The 24254-nt window shown below is 38.0% G+C and overlaps 2 non-coding genes across 2 annotated transcripts; both read right to left on the reverse strand.

The window, feature by feature from the left end:
- Positions 1-9749: 9749 nt before the first annotated feature.
- Positions 9750-9855, reverse strand: LOC122025900. The gene has a single exon (XR_006123916.1). It is a non-coding gene; the product is annotated as a small nucleolar RNA R71 (small nucleolar RNA).
- Positions 9856-15068: 5213 nt separating this feature from the next.
- LOC122025823 lies at positions 15069-15174 on the reverse strand. Its single transcript, XR_006123849.1, has one exon. It is a non-coding gene; the product is annotated as a small nucleolar RNA R71 (small nucleolar RNA).
- Between the last annotated feature and the right edge of the window lie 9080 nt (positions 15175-24254).

The raw sequence follows: 24254 nt of genomic DNA on the forward strand, positions 1-24254 counted from the left end.
GACTATGCCGGGTGCTTAGACAGAAAAAGTACAAGTGGTGGCTGCCAGATTCTAGGTCAGTGCCCAGTAAGTTGGTCAAGCAGAAAGCAACATTGTGTTGCTCTATCCACTACAGAAGCTGAATACATAGCTTTAGGAGAATGTGCATCTCAATTGTTATGGATGATGCATACACTAAAAGACTATCAACTAGACTATAAAAATACTAAAATCTTTATTGATAATATCAGCTCAATTAATCTGACCAAAAATCCTATACACCACTCTAGGACCAAACACATAGAGGTAAAACACCACTTTGTAAGGGATCATGTAGCTAAAGGTGAAATTGCACTCAACCACGTTGAGTCCAAATCAAACCTTGCTGACATTTTTACAAAACTCTTACCTGAACTTGAGTTCAGTGGACTTAGAAGGCAAATAGGAATGTGTTGGGTAGAATAGATATCTTACTATTATTATTGTGTTTTCAAATTCTAGGAAAAACAGTTTTCAAAACTCCAATTTTACTAGACTTTCAAAAGTTGGGTTTAGTCTAGGATTTCCCCCTAGATATCATGTTCCCCTAGAATTAAGCCAGAGCATCTCACAAAACACCTAGGTTTACCTTGATTGTGATTGAAAAACATAGAATGGTGTGAGATGCATAGGGTATAGCCTGGACTCAAGAATGCTTATATCTGTGCATCAATATGAGTCTGGGCGTTAAATATGCAATAAACATTAATCAAGTTAAAGTTCTCCAGCTCTAGTCAAGTCTATCTGGACCTAAATAACTTAAACTTGACTAACCTAGTAAAAGCTATTGTCCTATAGACAATCGGCAAGTAACTAAAAGTTAGACAGTTGGCAAAAGATACTCAATTTCTTTTTCAAGAATGTTTTGTTCTCTATGGCTCTGATACCTAATATATAAACATGACTTGTGCTTGGACTTAAGGACCAACTGAACTTAAATGAATAATCTGGTCCTAAAAACTTAAATTCCAATTGACCTTAACTTCCAAACTCTGTTGAATATTGCTAACTTTAATCATGTACAACCCCTTACACATTGCCCATTTTTTTGAGTTATGGCAAAGGGGGAGAGTAGCAAAAATATAGTAAATATAAAATTCAAGTTAAAAATATAAAATTCAAGTTAAAAATTAAGGGGGGAGCAAAAGTTAAGGGGGAGCCAAAACTTAAGGGGGAGTATATAGGGCAAAATTTACTTTAGTTACCTTGTTCATCTATACTTAGCAAATTTTGCCTATGTTTAAAATGACTATCTATTCGCTTGTTTACTTAACTTTGAATTTGTGTTGCCATAATCAATAAGGGGGAGATTGTTGGTGCGGGAAGCATCCGACGATCGAACTCGTGTTTTGATAACGGCAAAGAATTCAAAGTTAAGATGTTTGTTAGTCTAACAAGTCTACTTGAGGATTTCAGGAAAGTCCTAGCTACGGTTAGGCAAAGGGAAAACCCTAGGGGGCGGTAACCCTAGGTCATAGGGGGTGGTAACCCTATGCGGAAAGTCTTGGCAGGTCGAGGGCTTCAGGCAAAAGTCCTAGGGGGTGGTAACCCTAGGTGAAAAGTCCTGGTGTCGCGAACCAGGTGAAAGACTGGACTAGCCGGGGAAGCGGATGTCCAGCAGAAAGTCCGGAAGCATCGGGTGCTGAGCAAAAGTCCAGTCGATCTGAAGGATCGGCTGGCAACAGGTAAATCTCCTGAGTGGAGTAGGTGAGGACGCGTTCCCCGCAGAGGGAACAGTAGGCGTCGGGTCGACCTAGGGTTTCCGGCTGGAAATCCAAAGTCAGACTCGGACAGTCCGAAGACTGTCGTTTATTCCTTACTATGTTTTATCATATTCTAACACTATCTTGCAGGGTATTTTGCTCGGACTAACCTTTGTTTGCAGGTGAGGAACCTGCTGGGAAAAGAGTGTCCGGGCGCTCGGAGGTCCGGGCGCCCGAGACCAAAGTTTATCCCCTGCGCGACTTCGCCACGTGGAGCATCCTGGTTGGTTGGCCACGTCACACTCCAGGCGCCCGGAACCGCATATAAAAGGAGGGTTGAGGTGCAGCTTCAAATACGACTTTAAAAAGCGATCTTCTGCAACGTGCTGCGAATACGACCATCCTGAAGTGCTGCAAGTTCACCCCGACGACCCGGAGCTCAGTCTTTTCGATTCTACATTGTTGTTGGTATATTTTATTATTGTACTTGCAATCCGTAACTATTTAACGGATTTATAGTTGTTGCCCACCGAAAGCGATCAAGGATCGCGGGCCTTCGAGTAGGAGTCGCCTTAGGCTCCGAACGAAGTAACTCCTTCGTGTCTGTGTCTCTTTACTTAATTTCCGCTGCATTAACTCTTACGCTTTACGATTCCGATAATCGAACGATTTTAGCCACGAGCGCTATTCCCCCCCCCCCCCCCCCTCTATCGCGGTCTCGATCCAACACCTTGGCCTAAGCAAATTAGGAAATTTAATTACAATAAAATTTCATTAATTTCCTTGACATGATTTAATTGAGAAAAATAAAATAAAATTTCCCCAATTAAATTCAAGTGGCCGGCCACATCATGAGAAACAAATTGGACAAGTTTCAATCAACAATTAAAACTTCCTAATTTGTTTCCAGAAATTTTAAAATTAAAATTTCTCTTCAAAAATCTCTTCATGATTAATAAAAGAAATTTCCATAATTTTAATTTTACAACATGTGAATAATTTTTAAAGAGAAAATAAAATATATCACTAATCTACAAATAAGGAAAGAGATCTCTTTCTTTAATCTTTTGTAGATCTTTTATAAGAGAGATATTTTAATTTTAATTCTCTTTAATAAATTATATCTTCCACATAATAAAAATTAAAATTAAAATCCTTTTTTAATTTAATTTGGCCGGCCCCTCTAGCTTGGGTTCAAGCTAGGGACGACCACCCCAAATTATACCTAGGCCGGCCCTAGCTTGGTTCCCAAGCTAGCTTGGCCGGCCCCCTATTGGTGGGTATAGAAGGTGGGTATAGTACTCTATAAATAAGAGGCTACGATAGGGACCGAGAGGAGGAATTGGTTTTGGTCTCCCGATAAAATAAAGCATCCCATGTTCGCCCCGAACACACAACTTAATTTTATCAATAATAATTCATTCCACTAGAGAACTATTATTGAACTACCGCACCAATCCCAAATTACATTTTTGGGCTCCTTCTTATTATGAGTGTGTTAGTCTCCCTGTGTTTAAGATATCGAATGTCCACTAATTAAGTGAGTTACTAACAACTCATTTAATTAATATCTAAATCCAAGAGTAGTACCACTCAACCTTATTGTCATGTCGGACTAAGTCCACCTACAGGGTTTAACATGACAATCCTTATGAGCTCCTCTTGAGGACATTATCAACCTAGTATCTCTAGGACACAGTTTCCTTCTATAATCAACAACACACACTATAAGTGATACAATTTCCCAACTTATCGGGTTTATTGATTCATCGAACTAAATCTCACCCATTGATAAATTAAAGAAATAAATATCAAATATATGTGCTTGTTATTATATTAGGATTAAGAGCACACACTTCAATAATAACTGAGGTCTTTGTTCCTTTATAAAGTCAGTATAAAAGAAACGACCTCAAATGGTCCTACTCAATACACTCTGAGTGCACTAGTGTAATTATATAGTCAAGATAAACTAATACCTAATTACACTACGACCTTCTAATGGTTTGTTCCTTTCCATTTTGGTCGTGAGCTACTGTTTATAATTTATAAGGTACTGATAACATTATCTTCTGCATGTGACACCACATACTATGTTATCTACAATATAAATTAATTGAACAACTACAACTAAATGTAGACAATTTGACCAAATGTGATTCTTTATTCATAATGAATGTTTACAAAGCTTAGGCTTTTAGTATACACTCCAACACTAACAGGATACGTCGTCAGCCTGAGAGATACTCATTTCTCTTGTCTGATCATGACAACGTTATGCTCGTTGAGAATGAGCCTACCTCCTATTAGGAAGCTGTGATGAGACCAGATTCTGAGAAATGGATAAAGGCCATGAGATCCGAGATGGAATCCATGTATACCAACCAAGTATGGACTTTGGTTGATCCACCTGAAGGTGTCAAACCCATTGGGTGTAAGTGGGTCTTTAAGAGAAAGACTGACATGGCTGGACTTATTACCTATAAGGGTCGTTTGGTAGCTAAAGGTTTCAAGCAAATTCATGGTATTGACTATGATGAAACTTTTTCTCCAGTAGCAATGTTTAAGTCCATTCGGATCATGCTTGCTATTGCAGCATACCACGATTATGAGATCTGGCAGATGGATGTCAAAACCGCGTTTCTAAATGGAAACTTGCTCGAGGATGTATACATGACACAACCTGAGGTTTTTATAGATCCACTGCATACTGTAGAGTACGCAAGTTGCATAAGTCCATTTATGGACTAAAGCAAGCTTCTCGGAGCTGGAATCTTCGATTCGATGATGCGATCAAACAGTTTGATTTCATCAAGAATGAAGATGAACCCTGTGCCTACAAGAAGGTTGTTGGGAACACAGTTGTCTTCCTTGTATTGTATGTGGATAACATACTACTCATTGGAAATGACATCCCTTTGCTGCAGTCTGTAAAAACTTGGCTGGGGAATTGTTTCTTAATGAAGGACTTAGGTGAAGCAGCCTGTATTCTAGGCATAAAGATCTATAGAGATAGATCTAAGAGATTTTTTGACCTAAGTCAAAGTACATATATTGACACGGTATTACAACGGTTTGCCATGCAAAATTCCAAGAAAGGATTTCTGCCGATGTCACATGGTGTAAGTATTTCGAAGACTTAATTTTAAGTACTTGAGAAGGACTAAAAAATATTTCTTGATATTTGGAGGCGATGGCGAGCTAGCTGTAAAGGGTTACAGTGATGCCAGCTTCCAAATTGACCAGGTTGATTATAGATCGCAGTCTGGGTTCGTGTTTTGCTTGAATGGTAGTGCTGTGAGCTGGAAGAGTTCGAAGCAGGACACAGTTGCTGATTCTACAACAGAGGCCGAGTATATTGCTGCATTAGAAGCAGCAAAGGAGGCAGTTTGGATTCGCAAGTTCATTATTGAGCTTGGGGTGGTTCCTAGCATAGCAGATCCTATAGAGCTCTATTGTGACAACAATGGAGCAATTACGCAGGCTAAGGAACCTCGCTCACACCAGCGGACCAAACACATACTACGGCGCTTCCATCTCATTCAAGAGATCATCGATAGAGGAGATGTGAAAATTTGTAGAGTACCCACAGAGGCTAACGTCGCTGATCCCTTGACCAAGGCTTTGACACAGAGAAAACATGATGGTCACACTAGGTCATTGGGTGTTAGATCCTACCCTGATTGGCACTAGTGCTAGTGGGAGATTGTTAGAGAGAGCCCTAGAGCCAATCATATGATGATTGTTGTATGGACTCAATGTATCATATTCCTATATATATATTAAAGCATTTCTTTATGGTTATTATACTTATTTGTATTGGTGCCAAATAACTGAGTATAATAGCATCGTTGAGTAGAAGGTTCTTATCTATATCAATCGATTGGTTGAATTGATGATGAGATAATATAGAGAACACTACTCTTAATCATTCCTAATCAAGTATTAACATTCAGGGACAATGTTAATGTGATGAGACTAGCATATAGTCAACTCGATGACTTGATCTCACAAGTCATGGATATTAGATATCAAGTTGACACATAGGTATGCATTGGAGAATGTATACTGAATGACCCATCATGAGAAAGTATCATGGATCATTATATTAGTGTCATATACTTTCTCATGTGACTATTAGTATGACTATCAGTCCTTGGACCTGAAGTCACCATGGTTCCCTACATAAGGAGTTGCATACTTTGGCTTCGTCAAACGCCACCCGTAAATGGGTGGACTATAAAGGCCACTACTAGGTATGTAACAAATTATGCGGAGGGATGTGAGTGATGTAGATGAGATCTATCCCTCCTATATGATGGGAGTGACATCATGATTTTTGATAGAGTGAGACCACTAAGTGCATGGCCATGCCCAAATAAGTCAATATGAGATATTGAGCTCATTTGATTAGAGTGAGTCTACTTGGAGTTCAAGACATAAATTGATTAGAGGATGACACGATCTATGCCTCAATTGATCAATCTAAATGTCAAGGATAGAAGGACGTTATCACATATTGTGAGAGTCACAATTAGTAGTCACAATGGTGATGTTGGATCTCAACATTCTTGTAACTTGGGTAGTAATGATGTGTTGCCAGATACCGCTCATTACTTATGTTTCTAAATGGATTTAAGAGCATTGCCAATGTTACAAGAACCTATAGGGTCACACACAAAGGGCAGTTAGATGGAGATTAGGTTCATATGATGGAGCAAGAGGATTATGTTCATGTGATGAACCAAATTAGATTAAGAGTAATCCAAATTAGACTAATTGAGTTGGACTCAATTTGATTCATGTGTTGAATGAGTCTAGTTTAGACTATGATTCATTGAGTCAATTTAAACCAATGAATAGAGATTCATTAAATTAAATTGATTTGAATCAAAGGTTAGATTTGATCAACCATGGGAGATAAAAGGTCAAGTTTGACTTGACTTGAGAGGGAAGATGAAGGGTCAAGTTTGACTTGACTAAATGCCACCTCATTGTGACTTGGCATGGGCTGGCTAATGATGATGTTCCACATCATCAAGGCTACATCATTATGTGCCACCACATGAGGAAGACCAAGAGCCATGCCTCTTGGTATTACATGGAGGTATAAGATGCTCCATTAAGTGGTCGATCACATTAGATGTGCATCCAAGGCTTCTTCTTCTTCCTCCTCTCTTCATCTTTCTCTCCTTCTCCTCCATTGTCGAGACCTCTCAAGGGTGATAGCACACTCTAAGTGGTTCTCTCCACCTTTTGTCCGTGTGGATACGTGTAGAGGAGTGTACACTTGGCACTTTATGAGATCCGGCAACAATTTGGACGAGCGGGATAAGCGAATGGCATCGCTACATGGGTAATACTTCTTTTCATGTAGATCTAAGGTAGATCTAGTGTAGACAAACATGTACATGAATATTTTTATTTATCTTCGCACGGATCCGTGGCTAGCTTCGGGGTTTCCGCAATGCAAAAAGCAGTTTTTGCGGCTCGAAAGTCTAACAATTTGGAGAAGAATTTATGATCAAGGTCAAATCTGCAAGCTAACGAAAGTAGGAAGACACCTCCTTAGAGTGCCACACGGCCATGTCTGGGAGAGTGACCTAGGTCGTGTGGTGATGTTCACCCATGCAGCATTGGCAGAGCATGGCAATGTCCAGGCTGTGTGGTGATGATCACCCGTGTAGCTTCTGCAGAAAAGGAGAAGATCACGGCCGTGTGTGCATCACACGACCATGCCAATTTTGAAGCCAAGAGAGCCATGGCCGTGTATATCTACACGACCATGCAATTTTCCCAGCAGCCAACAAGCCCTTGCCGTGACCCAGACACGACCGTGCATGAGTTCCAAAATTGGAGGTAGCGTAGGCCGTGTAGATCTACATGGCCATGCAAGGTTGGAAGTGGCAGAACATGTCATGGTCATGTGCATCACATGACCGTGTGAGATGGGCAGTGAAGAGAATGACCTAGGTCGCGTCTCACACACGGCCAAGTCACGGGGCCGTGTGGCGCCCAAAATCTCTGCTCTATATAAAGGTTTCTTTCATTATTTGAAGGGGGAGTTCTCCCTTTTGGGAGAGAAAAAGATTTGGGTGATTCCTCACCTTCTTGGAGGGATTTTCTGGCGATCTAAGGGCGTATCTTCAACGAATCAACTTCGAGATCCAGGATTGGATCCGAAGACCTTTCTTCATCATAGATAAGCTTTTCTTCCCTTTCTCTTCTTGGGTTTTGGGATCAAGATGCTTCTGATCTTCTTGTCTTTGGATTTCTTTTCTTGTTCTATGGATTAGATCTCCTTGTTCTAGGATGGAGGGAGTATTTGTAATATGATTTGATGTAAACTCTTGTGGATTTGCCAATTTCCTATTTCTATGATTTTGTCTTGTTTGTATCTATTTGATCTTGTGTGGATTGTTGCGATTGGACTTAATTACCATACTTGATTGAATGTTTGAGTATCTTGTGGATCTTGTAGATGGGATTCCTCGTTCGATTATCCGAGGGGCGTACGTGACAAATGAGCCCGTGTAAGACGCTTGAGGGATAATCTTGAAGGTGAAATAAGATCATTCAAGGGGGCAGGATAGATTGTATACATTAATCTTTTATATCTTGATATGGGTTGAGAAGTAATGAATTTCTATGTTGATTATCCGAGGGATGCACGTGACAGGCAAGCCCGTGTAAGGACATCATAGGAATCATTTCTAATTGATCACATTTAGATATAGATTTTAGTCCTAAGTCGGTTGTCTATTGCAAGAGAGAATCGGTAACCTTCTACAAATGATGAACAATTGAGGAATAAGATTTGGTAGATCATTTACATTGAATAACATTATAAAGAAACCAAAACTCCTAGAACATCCTTTTATCATAGTCCTTGTTCCTGTTTCTAGGCTTTTACTTCTATGCTTTACTTTTCATAGTGGCACTTAGTTTTATAAATCAATTGATTAGCTGTTTAGCTAATTCGTGTTAAGATATCTTTAGTGGTTATAACCAGTCCCTGTGGATATAATATCTTTCTTTATTACTGACGATGTATCCGTACACTTGCGATCATTAACAAGTTTTTGCCGCTGTTACCGGGGACTACGCTTATAACATTAGAGATTATCAATTGAGTTAGACTAAACATAATTTTTCTTTTCTTTTCATTAGTATGGTTGTAACTAATCTTTAGAATTCTATTTTCATAATTTTTGCATATCTTTCTACTTCTTGACAATTTATTTTGTTGCAATTCTAATTCTAATTCTAATTCTAATTCTAATTCTGCATTCTTGATCTCTAGCAGTCTAGTCTAGCTTTTCTCTGTTTTTCTTTTCATTTAAATTCTTTTCTTTACTTTTCTTTTGTAAACATATCTTGCAATATTGTTCTTGTGTATGAGAAGATCAAACATCGTAAAGGCATCAAGAATAACAAAAATTTATAAACACATTAGTTGATTAACATATGAATTATTCTAGACATTTTTATTTTTCCTTTTGTCTTTTCTTTCTTGTTTTCATTATGCACTTTCTTTCTTGCAATTTAAATTCTACATTTTCTTTCTTTCTTTTCATATTGCATTTTATTTCTTGTCTTTGATTCTTCAATTTTTTTCTTCTAATAATTTTTTCTTAAATATCCATGAGCATTAACATGTCAAGCAGACCCATGAGAAATTTTTCTACACTCTTTTCTGCAAGATTTTTATCTCCCATTGTGCAACCTAAAATTGAAGTAGAAAGTTTTCAACTAGACCCAGAGTTAATTTCCATGATACAAAGTCACAAATTTGGAGGAGAAGTATCAGAAAGTCCTTATTTGCATCTTGAAATATTTTTAGAGATTGTGATATAGTGAAATGTGAAGGAGTGTCAGCAGATGTAGTTCGATTGATGACATTTTCTTTCAGTATCAAGGATAAAGCAAGGACTTGGTTATATTCTCTCCATCCTTAAAGTATCACAAGTTCGGAGCAATTGGAGAAGCAATTTCTGAATCAATTTTCCCCTCCAAGCAGAACAGTATATATGAGGAATTGCATAACAAATTTTGCTCAGACATATGAAGCTTCATTGTTTGAAGCATGGGATAGATTCAAGAGTCTTCAAAGACAATGCGCTTATCATGATTTTAAAAAATGGTTGATTCTGCACATATTCTATGGGGGAATTTCATTCTTAAACAAGAGTTTATTGGATTCATCAGTTGGAGGATCTTTCATGGGCAAAAGTGTTGATGAAGCATATATGTTAATTGATCAAGTGACACTAAACCTCCATGAATGGTCGAACATAAGATGGATGAAATTTCCCTCAAACATTCATGAAGTGCAAGCCATAAATGTTATAGAGCCTATCAAACACATTGTAACTCAACCATCTATGAGTCTTGAGAATCATAAGTTACAGAACGGGAAGTTCAAACATTTGGGGGCAAAGATTGAAAGTATTGTTTCAAAATGGTTTAAAGGAGATCTCCCTCCTTCGCAGACAAGATCTAGTGAAAAGTGTGGCGATGTTGGGTTATTGATCACACCAACACTAGATAAGCAAGTTGGACCTCCTCCAAAAGCTCAAAGGGAAGTTGGGGAAAAGGAAGTTCAATCTTTCCCAAGACCTTCACTAAGGGTTCCTTTTCCACAAAGGTTAGTGGGAGTCAGTGAAAATAAAGACTTTGGCAAAGCCTGTGACACTAATGTAACACCCATAGGATCTCTAATAATTCATGTAGATTTATGCATGATTAATATAGATTTATGCATGATTAAAATGGGCCTTAATAATTCAAATAGATTTATACATGATATAGTATGGGCCTTATGTGGATTTTCAAAAATATAAAAGAAAAAGAACCAAAAAGAGGCATGACTAAGGATTGAACCTTGGACCTCTTGGTAAGTGGTTCCATGTCATAACCAATAGCCCCAACAAGGGTGTGCTGATATGAAAAGAGGGAAATTATGGTCAAAGGTAAGGAAAGTGAAGGCTCACTTCACTAAGGAGGAGAAATTCAAGCTTCCTTCTCTTCTTACAATGAAAAGAGAGTTTTTACTTTCTCCCTTCATTTAGGATGAGTAAAAGAAGAGGGAAGGAAAAGATCATTTTTCCTTCTTTCTCTTAATTGGAATAAAAGGAGAAAAAGAATGAAAATCTTCATTTTTTTTCTCTCTTTCTCCTTCCTCCTCTCCACCGAAACCACTCTCTTCTTCCTCACCATTGCCGAACCAAGCAAGAAGGTTTGCTCTCTAGGAAAAGCTTCACAACCAAGGATTTCTTCTCTTAGAGAATTAAGCACGAGATGTAAGTATCCTCTCACCTGCAGTACAATAGTTATCATACGCTTTACGTTTTGTTTGAAAAAAAAGACTTAGGGATCTCCTTGCAAGTTTCGGCCAAGATAAGAAGTTGTGGTCACTTATGGTTGTCAAGTTACAAATTATGCTGAATAACAAAAAAATCTAGAACCCCACTCTTGAGGTTTCGGCCAAGAGAAAATATAAGGTGTAGAGTAAGATTTTGAATCTAAACATGCTTATTTATGCTCCTTCATGATACATGATCTATTATATGTTGTTAGATAAGTTTTCATGCTACATGATGTATAAGCAAAACCTAGAACCTTTCTTTAGGTTTCGGCCAAAGATAAACACAAGGTCTAGGGCAAGATTTTGAGACCTAACTATACTTGTTTTATGCTTCCTCATGATGTATGCTTTCTTATGCTATGTTAGGTTAATGATCCATGGCTTATGTTGCATGAAAACCTAGAAATACCACCTTGAAGTTTCAGCCAAGTTGAAATATAAGGTTTAGATCAAAATGTTGAAACCTAAACATGATTGTTTATGCTCCTTCATGACACATGATTTATTACATGTTGTAAGTTGAGTGTTCATGCTACATGTTGGATAAATAAAACCTAGGACTCTACCTTAGGTTTCGGCCAAGAGAAAATATAAGGTGTAGAGTAAGATTTTGAAATCTAAACATGCTTATTTATGCTCCTTCATGATACATGATCTATTATATGTTGTTAGATAAGTTTTCATGCTACATGATGTCTAAACAAAACCTAGAACCTTTCTTTAGGTTTTGGCCAAAGATGAACACAAGGTCTAGGGCAAGATTTGAGACCTAACTATACTTGTTTTATGCTTCCTCATGATGTATGCTTTCTTATGCTATGCTAGGTTAAATATCCATGGCTTATGTTGCATGAAAACCTAGAAATATCACCTTGAAGTTTTGGCCAAGGTTGAATTAAAGGCTTAGAGAAAGTTGTTGACCTAACTATACTTGTTTTATGCTTCCTCATGATGTTTGCTTTCTTATGCTATGTTAGGTTAAATATCCATGGCTTATGTTGCATGAAAAACCTAGAAATACCACCTTGAAGTTTCGGCTAAGTTAAGAGACAAGGTCTAGGGCAAAGTTTTGAAATGAAAACATGCTTGTTTATGCTCCTTCATGATACATGATCTCTTATATGTTGTTAGTTAAGAGTTTTATGCTCCATGTGGTATTAAAGGTTGAGAAACCCTACCTTGATGTTTCGGCCAAGTTGGGATACAAGGTCTAGGGCAAGGTTTTGAAATCTAGTCATGCTTGTATATGCTTCCTTATGATGTATGATCTTTAATATATGGTTAGTTTAAGTTTCATGCTTCATGTTGTATTTAAAAGTCTGAATACCTCACATTTAGGTTTCGGGCAAGGTTGAAATTGAGACTTAGAGCAAAGTTTTGAAACCTAATGATGTGCGTAGATTATATACTCTTTTATGCATGTTTTTACGCACATTTACATACTTTGAGCATGCTTGATCTATGCATTTTTATACTTCCAGCTTTCCTTTTAGCATATTTACTCTTTTGGTTCGGAGATCTGCTTTTTGTGCATTTTCTGTACACAGGAGTCGATTTGGTGAAGAATCTACATCCTTAGGCAAGCATTGGAGGAAACAAAGGGAGAAAGCACCGGGCCGTGTACCTCACACGGCCCTGCATTGGTATGGAGCTCGGGTTGTGTGGAGTTTGGCACCAACAGAAGTGGAGAATGACATGGCCGTGTGAACTTCACACGGCCGTGTCAAGATTTGAAGCCAACCAGAGCAGAAGCCTTACATGGCCGTGTGGATCTACACGGCCGTGTGAGGTTTCCAGAGACTAAGCAGGCTGTGGCCGTGTAGCATTTCCAGAGACTAAGCAGGCTGTGGCCGTGTGCACCACACGGCCGTGTAGCATTTCCAGAGACTAAGCAGGCTGTGGCCGTGTGCACCACACGGCCGTGTAGCATTTCCAGAGACTAAGCAGGCTGTGGCCGTGTGAACCACACGGCCGTGCAGTTTTGGCAGAGAAGGAACTGGACATGGCCGTGTGAATCTCACACGGCCGTGTCACGGGGCCGTGTGGCGCCCGATTCCCTCCTCTATTTAAACCCTCCTTCATGAATTGAAAGGGGATCTCTCCCCCTTTGGGAGAAGGCAAGATTTGGTGGTTTCCTCCCATTCTTGGGAGGATTTCTGGGCGATTCAAGGGGAGTTCTTGGCGATTCCGGCTCCGGAGCGAGGATTGGATCCGAAGACGAAGTTTCTTCGTAGATAAGTTTTCTCTTTCCCCCTTTTCTTGGTTTCTTGGATTGGGGATTTAAGGAATGCTTGTATTCTCTATTTCTTCGGGTTTTCTTCCTCGATTCATGGAGTAGATCTTGTATTCTAGGATGAAGGGAGTATTTGTATGATGGATTGATGTAATCTCTTATGGATTTGCCATTCTCTTGTTTCAATGACATTATCTTGCTTGTATCAATTAGATCTTGAACGATTAAAGATGATTCGTGCTTAATTCTCATTCTTGATTAATTGTTTGAATTTCTTATGGACTTTGTAAAGATAAACTCTCACTCGATCATCCGAGGGATCCACGTGACAGGTGCAAGCCCGTGTAAGGACGTTTGAGAGACAATCTTGAAGAGGAAATAGGAATATTCAAGAGAGTAGGATGGATTTTGTGATTAGTTTCTTGTATCTTGATAGATTGATAAGTCGTGGGCTTCTACGTTGATATCCGAGGAAGGCATAGTAATAGGTGCACTTCTGTGTAAGGACAACATAGGTTCATGTCTAATTAATCATATTTAGATACATTTCTCAGTCCTTAGTCGGTTGTCTATCGCAAGAGAGAACCGGCAACTTTCTACATGTTTGGCAATTGAGGGATAAGAATTGGTGAACCATTTACATTCGAGAAATCCTACAAAGAAACCGAAACTCCTAGAATCTCCCTTTATCATAACCCAAAACACTAAACTCTTGTTTGTTGATCTTTAAGATTAGATTTGTTTACCTTACTTTGCTTTTCAAACGATTGGATAGTTGTTTGGCTAATTCGCATTGAGACATTTCTAGTGCTTATTCCAGTCCCTGTGGATATGATAATCTTTTATATTACTTGCGACATTTCCGTACACTTGCGGAGAGCGAACAAGTTTTTGGCGCCGTTGCCGGGGACTGCGCTATAACATTAGGAATTATCAATTGAGTTAGACTAAACATAACTTTTCCTTTTTTCTTTTGATTTGCATAGTTATAACTAATTGTTAGAATTCTGTTTTCGTAAGTTTTTCCTTTCTTGAATAACATTCTTGACAATTCTTTTTGTTCCAATTCTAATTCTAATTCTAACTTTGCAATCTTGATTTCTAGTACTCTAATCTAACTTTTCTCTGTTTTCTCTTTTGATCTTGTTTCTTTCTTCTTTTCTTTTGTAAACATATCTTGCAATTTTTATCATATGAATTATTCTAGACATTTTTCTTTTTCCTTTTATCTTTTCTTTCTTGTTTTCATTATGCACTTTCTTTCTTGCAATTTAAATTCTGCATTTTCTTTCTTGCTTTTCATATTGCATTTTATTTCTTGTTTTTGATTCTTGATAATTTTCTTTTTCTTCTTGAATATCCATGAGCACTAACATGTCAAGCAGGCCCATGAGAAATTTTTCTACACCCTTTTCTGCAAGATTTTTATCTCCCATTGTGCAACCTCAAATTGAAGCAGAAAGTTTCCAACTAGACCCAGAGATAATTTTCATGATACAAGGTCACAAATTTGGAGGAGAAGTATCAGAAAGTCCTTATCTGCATCTTGAAACATTTTTAGAGATTTGTGATTTGGTGAAATGTGAAGGAGTATCAGCAAATGCAGTTCGATTGATGACATTTCCTTTCAGTATCAAGGATAAAGCAAGGACTTGGCTATATTCTCTCTGTCCTCAAAGCATCACAAGTTGGGAACAATTGGAGAAGCAATTTCTGAATCATTTTTTCCCTCCAAGTAGAACGGTGTATATGAGGAATTGCATAACAAATTTTTCTCAGGCATATGGAGAATCATTATTTGAAGCATGGGATAGATTCAAGAGTCTTCAAAGACAGTGCCCTCATCATGGTTTTGAAAAATGGTTGATTTTGCACATATTCTATGGGGGAATTTCTTTCTCAGACAAGAGTTTATTGGATTCATCAGCTGGAGGTTCTTTTATGGACAAAAGTGTAGATGAAGCTTATTCGTTAATTGATCAAGTGACATTGAACCTCCATGAATGGTCGAACAAAAGTTGGATGGAGTTTCCCTCAGATATTCAAGAAGTGCAAGCCATAAATGTAAGAGAGCCTGTCAAACAAAATGAAATTCAACCATCTAAAAATGTTGAAATTCACAAGTCACAGAGTGAGGAGTTCAAACATTTGGGGGCAAAGCTTGATAGTATTCTTTCAAAATGGTTTAAAGAAGATCCCCCTCCTACACAGTCAAGATCTAATGAAAAGTGTGATGATGTTGGGTTGAGAAGTGGCAAAAATCATGAATAACTTCTGAAGAATGACATGTTTAGAATTGAGGAGAAGAATAATAGAAGATCACAAGAACTCAGTTCCATTTCTCTAGGAAGTTCCCAAAGGCCACAAGTACCTTTCCCTCAACGATTAATCACACCAACATTAGATAAGCAAGTTGGACCTCCTCCAAAAGCTCAAAGGGAATTTGGGAAAAAGGGAGTTCAGTCTTTCCCAGGACCTTCACTAAGGGTTCCTTTTCCACAAAGGTTAGTGGGGGTCAATGAAAATAAAGACTTCGGCAAATCCTGTGACACTAATATGGTTGAGTGTAGATTTTTAAATATATATGAAGATGAAGATTTTTCAGATGAGGATTTTATTGATAATGTAGTGGTAAATAAGTTTTCAGATCTACCCCAAAATTTTATAAGGTGTTATAGTGACATTGAATTTTCAGATGATGAATGTGATGTGGTAGATCAACTTAAAACTACAAGTGAAGTTATTGATCCTCTTGTTATTGATTCTCCTATTGAGGACATAGATGTTGGTTTATTTTTTGATGTATGTGTTGATGATGATGATTTGGAAGAATGTGTAGGGAGCTGTGTTGTGGAAGCAGCATCTCAAGGATCACCACCTTTGTCAAGACAACCCTTAGAGGTTTTAAGAATTGATCATGTTGTGAAACAATGTGTAGGGACTTATACAGAGCTAGTAGAGTCTCAAGAATCACCATCATTGGTATCATCAACACCTAAGCTAGAGCCAGAACCATCATTTGATTCAGAGGAAGTCACATCTACATGTTTAGAAATTTCAGGTATTTCTCAGCAAAGTAAGGATTGTATTTCTTGTGATCTTTTGGAAAACTTTATGGAGGTACCTATAATTGACTTTGTTGGATGTGATTCAGTTTTTATTACTTATTCATCTTATCTTGATATGGTTCTAGCTCTATACTATATAACATGCTTGTGGGAGATTTGTTTTTCTTTTGGATGTGCAGATTTCACATGGGCCAATAATTGGAAGCTCAATCTGAACCGTCTTCGACCACCTGAAAAAATTTCCAAGAAGACGAAGATGGAGAGAGTTATACTTTACTTTGTAGCTCCTTTGATGAAAGCTCCCTCCATAATATGAGCCCTTGGTAGGAGGGTTCTAAAATATCTTACCCCTCCAAGAGCAAGATTTAGATGAATCTAATGAGGTGGTCGAGCTAATGACCTTAAACAAGCGCTTCTTGGGAGGCAACCCAAGTTCATTTTCCTTATTTTCTTTTATGTCTTTAGTTCTCTCTTTATAATAAACATGTATCCTCTACTTAATTTTTCTTATCTATCTTATTGTTGTAGAATTCAAAGTTGTGGAGGAATGTGAGTATTGGATGGAGGAGTATCTTTAAAAACATGAATGTTAACCATTTGGAGCTCATCACTTGGTAACTTCTCTTAAAATCTCCTCCACATTGTTTTTAGTTTTCATTGGGACAATGAAAAATTTAAGTCTGGGGGGATGCATTAGATGCATTTGATTTGCTTTGTTTGTTTTTGTTTTTGCTTATGTCTTGCATTTTGTTTTGATTTTTTGTGGCATACATCTTGAGAACATCAAAACTTCACTTATATGCTTTCTTGGATTCAAGTGAAATGTTAGCACGATTATTGTCTTCATTCATGGTGTTCGAATGATGCTAGTAGTAAACTTTGTGTAGTTCTTTTTTCTATCTTGGGAAGCATTAATAAGCTGAGAATCTTATGGTGATGAGTTTTAGTTTTGGTTCAACCTTAAGGATTTTATCTTCACTACACTTGTGCTTGATACTTGAATAGTTGATGTCATTGAAATAGTCATGATTCATCTTGTTTGCTTAGTACTTGGTTTCCATGGTGATTTCTCAACTTTCATTTTGGTTACTGGATGAGGCTCAAATCATTAAAGCTCATTTGGAAAAATCAAAATATCCCAACATGTGTGCTAAAAATTACATTTGTGAATAAGTTTTGCACAATGCAAACACTTATAAAAAAAAAAAAAAGGAAATAAGGGATATAAAAAACAGTTGTCATGAGTGGAATCTAGCAAGTCACCCCTTTGAGACCGAGTTTAGGTTACTGGGGAAATGACTGTTTAGCTTCTCTTGAGATTGAGCACACCTTTGAGACCTTGGGTTAGTTGAGAAATATGAACCAAGTGAATGGTGAGTAAGTGCTTATCACTGGTTACTTGTCTTTCACTGGAAACACTAGGAATTCAAATTTGATGACGACTTGACTAGGACATGGATTGAAACTTGAAGAGTGTTGAGTTACTTTTACACTGTGCACAAGATTCTTATGCTTGAACCATACTTTACTTGTTTCTATGATCATGCTTTCTAATGAAACTTTTTGATAGAGTTAGGAAAGTGCACTAGGTTTTATGAATGTGTTGTAGAACATATGAATTTAGACTGCGGCATTTTGCTTGAGGACAAGCAAAGGTTTAAGTCTGGGGGTGTGATGTGCGTAGATTATATACTCTTTTATGCATGTTTTTACGCACATTTACATACTTTGAGCATGCTTGATCTATGCATTTTTATACTTCCAGCTTTCCTTTTAGCATATTTACTCTTTTGGTTCGGAGATCTGCTTTTTGTGCATTTTCTGTACACAGGAGTCGATTTGGTGAAGAATCTACATCCTTGGGCAAGCATTGGAGGAAACAAAGGGAGAAAGCACCGGGCCGTGTACCTCACACGACCCTGCACTGGTATGGAGCTCGGGCCGTGTGGAGTTTGGCACCAACAGAAGTGGAGAATGACATGGCCGTGTGAACTTCACACGGCCGTGTCAAGATTTGAAGCCAACCAGAGCAGAAGCCTTACATGGCCGTGTGGATCTACACGGCCGTGTGAGGTTTCCAGAGACTAAGCAGGCTGTGGTCGTGTGCACCACACGTGTAGCATTCGAGACTAAGCGGGCGGTGTCGTGTGCACCACCGTGTAGCATTTCGAGACTAAGCGGTGTGGCGTGTGAACCACACGTGCGGTTTGGCGAGAAGGCCGGACATGGCGTGTGAATCTCACACGGCCCGGGGCCCTGTGGCGCCCGATTCCCTCCTCTATTTAAACCCTCCTTCATGAATTGAAAGGGGATCTCTCCCCCTTTGGGAGAAGGCAAGATTTGGTGGTTTCCTCCCATTCTTGGGAGGATTTCTGGGCGATTCAAGGGGAGTTCTTGGCGATTCCGGCTCCGGAGCGAGGATTGGATCCGAAGACGAAGCTTCTTCGTAGATAAGTTTTCTCTTTTCCCCTTTTCTTGGTTTCTTGGATTGGGGATTTAAGGAATGCTTGTATTCTCTATTTCTTCGGGTTTTCTTCCTCGATTCATGGAGTAGATCTTGTATTCTAGGATGAAGGGAGTATTTGTATGATGGATTGATGTAATCTCTTATGGATTTGTCATTCTCTTGTTTCAATGACATTATCTTGCTTGTATCAATTAGATCTTGAACGATTAAAGATGATTCGTGCTTAATTCTCATTCTTGATTAATTGTTTGAATTTCTTATGGACTTTGTAAAGATAAACTCTCACTCGATCATCCGAGGGATCCACGTGACAGGTGCAAGCCCGTGTAAGGACGTTTGAGAGACAATCTTGAAGAGGAAATAGGAATATTCAAGAGAGTAGGATGGATTTTGTGATTAGTTTCTTGTATCTTGATAGATTGATAAGTCGTGGGCTTCTACGTTGATATCCGAGTAAGGCATAGTAATAGGTGCACTTCTTTGTAAGGACAACATAGGTTCATGTCTAATTAATCCTATTTAGATACATTTCTCAGTCGTTAGCCGGTTGTCTATTGCAAGAGAGAACCGACAACTTTCTACATGTTTGGCAATTGAGGGATAAGAATTGGTGAACCATTTACATTCGAGAAATCCTACAAAGAAACCGAAACTCCTAGAATCTCCCTTTATCATAACCCAAAACACTAAACTCTTGTTTGTTGATCTTTAAGATTAGATTTGTTTACCTTACTTTGCTTTTGAAACGATTGGATAGTTGTTTGGCTAATTCGCATTGAGACATTTCTAGTGCTTATTCCAGTCCCTGTGGATACGATAATCTTTTATATTACTTGCGACATTTCCGTACACTTGCTGAGAGCGAACACCTAACCATGCTTATTTATGCTTCCTTATGATATATGATTTCTTACATGTTGTTAGTGTTAGCTAGAGCCCTAGAGCCAATCATTTGATTATTTTATTTTGGACTTATTGTATCATATTCTATATAAATAAAGGCATTTGGATTTTGGTTATTATACTTACTTGTATTGGTGCCAAATAAACTAAGTATAATAATGTCCTTGAGTAGACGGTTCTCACCTATATCAATCGGTTAGTTGAACTGATAGTGAGATGATATAGGGAACACTACTCTTAATCATTCCTAGTCGAGTATTAACATTCAGGGACAATGTTAATGTAATAAGACTAGCATGTAGGTCAACTTGATGACTTGATCTCACAAGTCATGGATATAGAGATATCAAGTTGACACATGGGTAAACATTAGAGAATGTATACTGAATGACCCGCCATGAGAAAGTATCATGGATCGTTATATGAGTGACATATACTTTCTCATGTGGCTATTAGTATGACTACTAGTCCTTAGACCTGAAGTCACCATGGTTCCCTACATAAGGAGTTATGTACTTTAGTTTCGTCAAACGTTACCCGTAACTGGGTGAACTATAAAAGCGATTACTGGGTATGTAACAAATTATGCGGAGGGATGTGAGTGATGTAGATGGGATCTATCCCTCCTATATGACGGGAGTGACATCGGTATTCTTGATAGAGTGAGACCACGAAGTGCATGACCATGCCCAAATGAGTCAATATAGGATATTGAGCTCATTTGATCGAGTGAGTCTACTTGGAGTTCAAGATTTAGATTGGTCAGAGGATGACACGGTCTATGCCTCACATTGATCAATCTAGATGTTTAGGATAGAGGGACACTTGTCATATTTTGTGAGGAGTCACAATTAGTAGTCACAAAAGTGATGTTGGATCTCAACATTCTTGTAACATTGGGTAGTAATGATGTGTTGCTAGATACCGCTCATTACTTATGCTCCTAAATGAGTTTAGGGCATTGCCAACGTTACAAGAACCTATAGGGTCACACACTAAGGATAATTAGATGGAGATTTGGTTCATATGATGAACCAAGAGGATTAGATTCATTTGATGAATCAAATTGGATTAAGAGTAATCCTAATTGGGCTAATTGAGTTAGACTCAAGTTGATTCATGTGTTTAATGAGTCTAATTTGGATTATGACTCATTAAATCAATTTAATTAAATGAATTAGATTCATTATATTAAATTGGCTTGAATTAAGTGGTTGGATTAGATCAACCATGAGAAAGATTAAGTCAAGTTTGACTTGACTTGAGAGGAAGATGAAGAGTCAAGTTTGACTTGATTTTATGCCACTTCTTTGGTGAGTTGGCATTCAGTGAGCCAATGATGATGCTCCACATCATCATGGTTGCATAAGTGGGATGCCACCTCATGGGAGTTACCAAGAGTTGTGACTCTTGGCATTCCATGGGAGTTACTCACCATCTTAATGTGGCCGGCCACATGAATAGGATGTTATGTTTTCATTTTTTGAATTAATCCCATTCATTCCATCTTCTTCCTCTCAAGCTCTCCCTCTCCCTCTTCTCCTCTCTTGTCGTGACCTATCAAGGTGCTAGCACACCTTTGTTTAGGTCTTCTCCACCTAAGTTGTCCGTGTGGATACTTCTAGAGGACCGTACGCTTGACGGTCTAGAGATCCGGAATTTTGGACGAGCGGGATACGCGAAAGGCACGCTTCAAAGGTATAAAAATGTTTTCTTCCTTTGTAGATCTACTGTAGATTGAAGCTTTAAACTCGTACTCGTATTTTCGAAATTTTTCTTCGCACGAGATTCAGTGGCATGGGTGATTCAGGGTTTCCGCAACGCGAACATGCGGTTTTCGCGGCCCGAAAAACCCAATAGTTAGTTTCATGCTACATGTTGTATTAAAAAAATTGGAACCTCACCTTAAGGTTCGGCCAAGGATGATTTAGGGTTTGTAAGAAGATCAAAACCCCAACCATGCATGATAATGACTCTTTATGTTATGCTTTAGGTTATGTGCACTTATGACATCATGTTATGATTCCTTATGATATGCTTTATGTATGTGCACTTATGACATCATGTTATGATTCCTTATGATATGCTTTATGTATGTGCACTTATGACATTATGTTATGATTCCTTTTGATATACTTTATGTTATGTGCACCTCATGCTATTATGATATGTTATGAAAGACTTATGTAAGATGAAAAGCCTAAGAGATGCTTTCCTTGAGATGGGATCAAGAGCACTCTTCATGATATGACAAAGAGATGCTTCCCTTAAGTTGGGATCAAGAGCTCTCTTCATGATATGACAAGAACATGAAATGTTATGATATGACAAGAACATGATATGTTATGATATGACATGATATGACATGCTATTTTACTTTGTATGGCTTGTACCAAGGGTGGGCTCCATAAGTGCCCCTAGGTCGATGGTCTATGAAACGGGCCTAGTAAAAGGGATGGGCTCCTAAGTTTCCCCTAGGTCGATGGTCTATGAAACGGGCCTAGTTCCTAGTAGTTCAAGATTAGCTACCTTGGATCTATTTAGGATGCGTGCATTCATGTATGTATGTGGTACAAGCCGGGCCCTCATGTTGAGATTATGTTTAAGTATGTATATGATATATGTTTTCAAAAAGGACATCTTGCATATACTCATCTCATGTCACATGTTTTCAAAAGAACATCTTGCATCTACAAGTTCATGTTATATGTTTTCTTTTATTCTTACTTAAGATGCTCTTGAAAATATGTCAATGATGCTTATATGATCATGTTATGACTTTATGTTATGCTCTCACATGCTATGATATGATCTTATGCTCTCACATGCTATGATATGATCTTATGTTCTCACATGATATGATATGATTTGATGTTTATGATTTCACATGATATGACATGACTTTATGTTTATGTTCTCACATGATATGATATGACTTTATATTATGCTCTCACATGTTATGTTATGATTTTCCAAATGAACATGTTATCACTCTATGTTTATGCATGATTCATGGTTTTTGTGAGTAGGAAAGGAACTTACTAAACCTATGGGCTTATAGTCTTTTTATGTTTCCTTGTACTGCAGAAAAATGAAAGGAATGGCTAGATTAAGAGGAGCAGCAGGAAGGGCAAGTGTGTGTGTGGCAGTGGCATGGTGGAAGAAAAAAAACTGCCTTATGTTTATATGTTTTAAGTTTGCATATGAACCATGTGTTGTCATTATGCTTTGATGGTACTTGCACTGGTATGGATAGTATGCACTTATGTTCTCCTTATTTCATGTTAGTATGTTGATGATATCATGAATCATGTTTCAAGTAGTTGATACTAATTAAGTTATATGCATGAACATTATCATGTCTACATGTTCAATATGATAAGCATGATGTTTAGTGTAGTTAGTGTAGAAAAAACAATTTATAACTGTTTCCGCTGCCATGATTTTATATGTATGCACGTATGTAAGTAAGTAACCCCGTCCCTCCTTGAGCAGTGGGATGGCGGGCGTTACAACTAATATGGTTGAGTGCAAATTTTTGAATGTATATGAAGATGAGGACTCTTCAGATGAGTATTTTATTGATAATGCAGTGGTAAATAAGTTTTCAGATCTGCCTTCAAATTTTATAGGGTGTTATAGTGACATTAAATTTTCAGATGATGAATATGATGTGGTAGATCAATTTAAAACTGCAAGTGAAGTTATTGATCCTCTTGTTATTGATTCTCCTATTGAGGATATAGATGTTAGTTTATTTTTTGATGTATGTGTTGTTGATGATGATATGGAAGAATATGTAGGGAGCTGTGTTGTGGAAGCAGCATCTCAAGGATCACCACCTTTGTCCACAAAACCCTTAGAGGTTGTAAGAATTGATCATGTTGTGGAACAATGTGTAGGCACTTTTGCAGAGCTAAAAGAGTCTCAAGAATCACCATCATTGATATCATCAACACCTGAGCCAGAGCTAGAACCATTATTTGATTCAGAGGAAATCACATCTACATGTTTAGAAATTTTATGTATCTCTCAGCAAAGTAAGGTTAGTATTTCTTGTGATTTTTTGAAAAATTTTATAGAGATACCTATCATTTACTTTGTTGGATGTGATTCAGTTTTTATTTCTTATTCTGCTTATCTTAATATGGTTATGGCTCTATCTTATCTAATATGTTTGTGGGAGATTTGTATTTTCTTTGCATGTGTAGATTTCACTTGGGCTAATAATTGGAAGCTCGCACTGAACCGTCTTCGACCACCTGAGAGAACTTCAAAGAAGACGAAGATGGAGAGAGCAATACTTCATTTTGTAATTCCTATTGGAAGCTCCCTCCATAATAAGACCCCTCAGTAGGAGGGTGTTGAAATATCTTACCCCTCCAAGAGCGAGATTTAGATGAATCTTTTGAGGTGACCGAGCTAATGACCTTAAACAAGCGCTTCTTTGGAGGCAACCCAAGTTCATTTTCCTTGTTTTCTTTATGTCTTTAGT

This window comes from Zingiber officinale, chromosome 9B (genome assembly GCF_018446385.1).
Source record: "Zingiber officinale cultivar Zhangliang chromosome 9B, Zo_v1.1, whole genome shotgun sequence".
Lineage (NCBI taxonomy): Eukaryota > Viridiplantae > Streptophyta > Magnoliopsida > Zingiberales > Zingiberaceae > Zingiber > Zingiber officinale.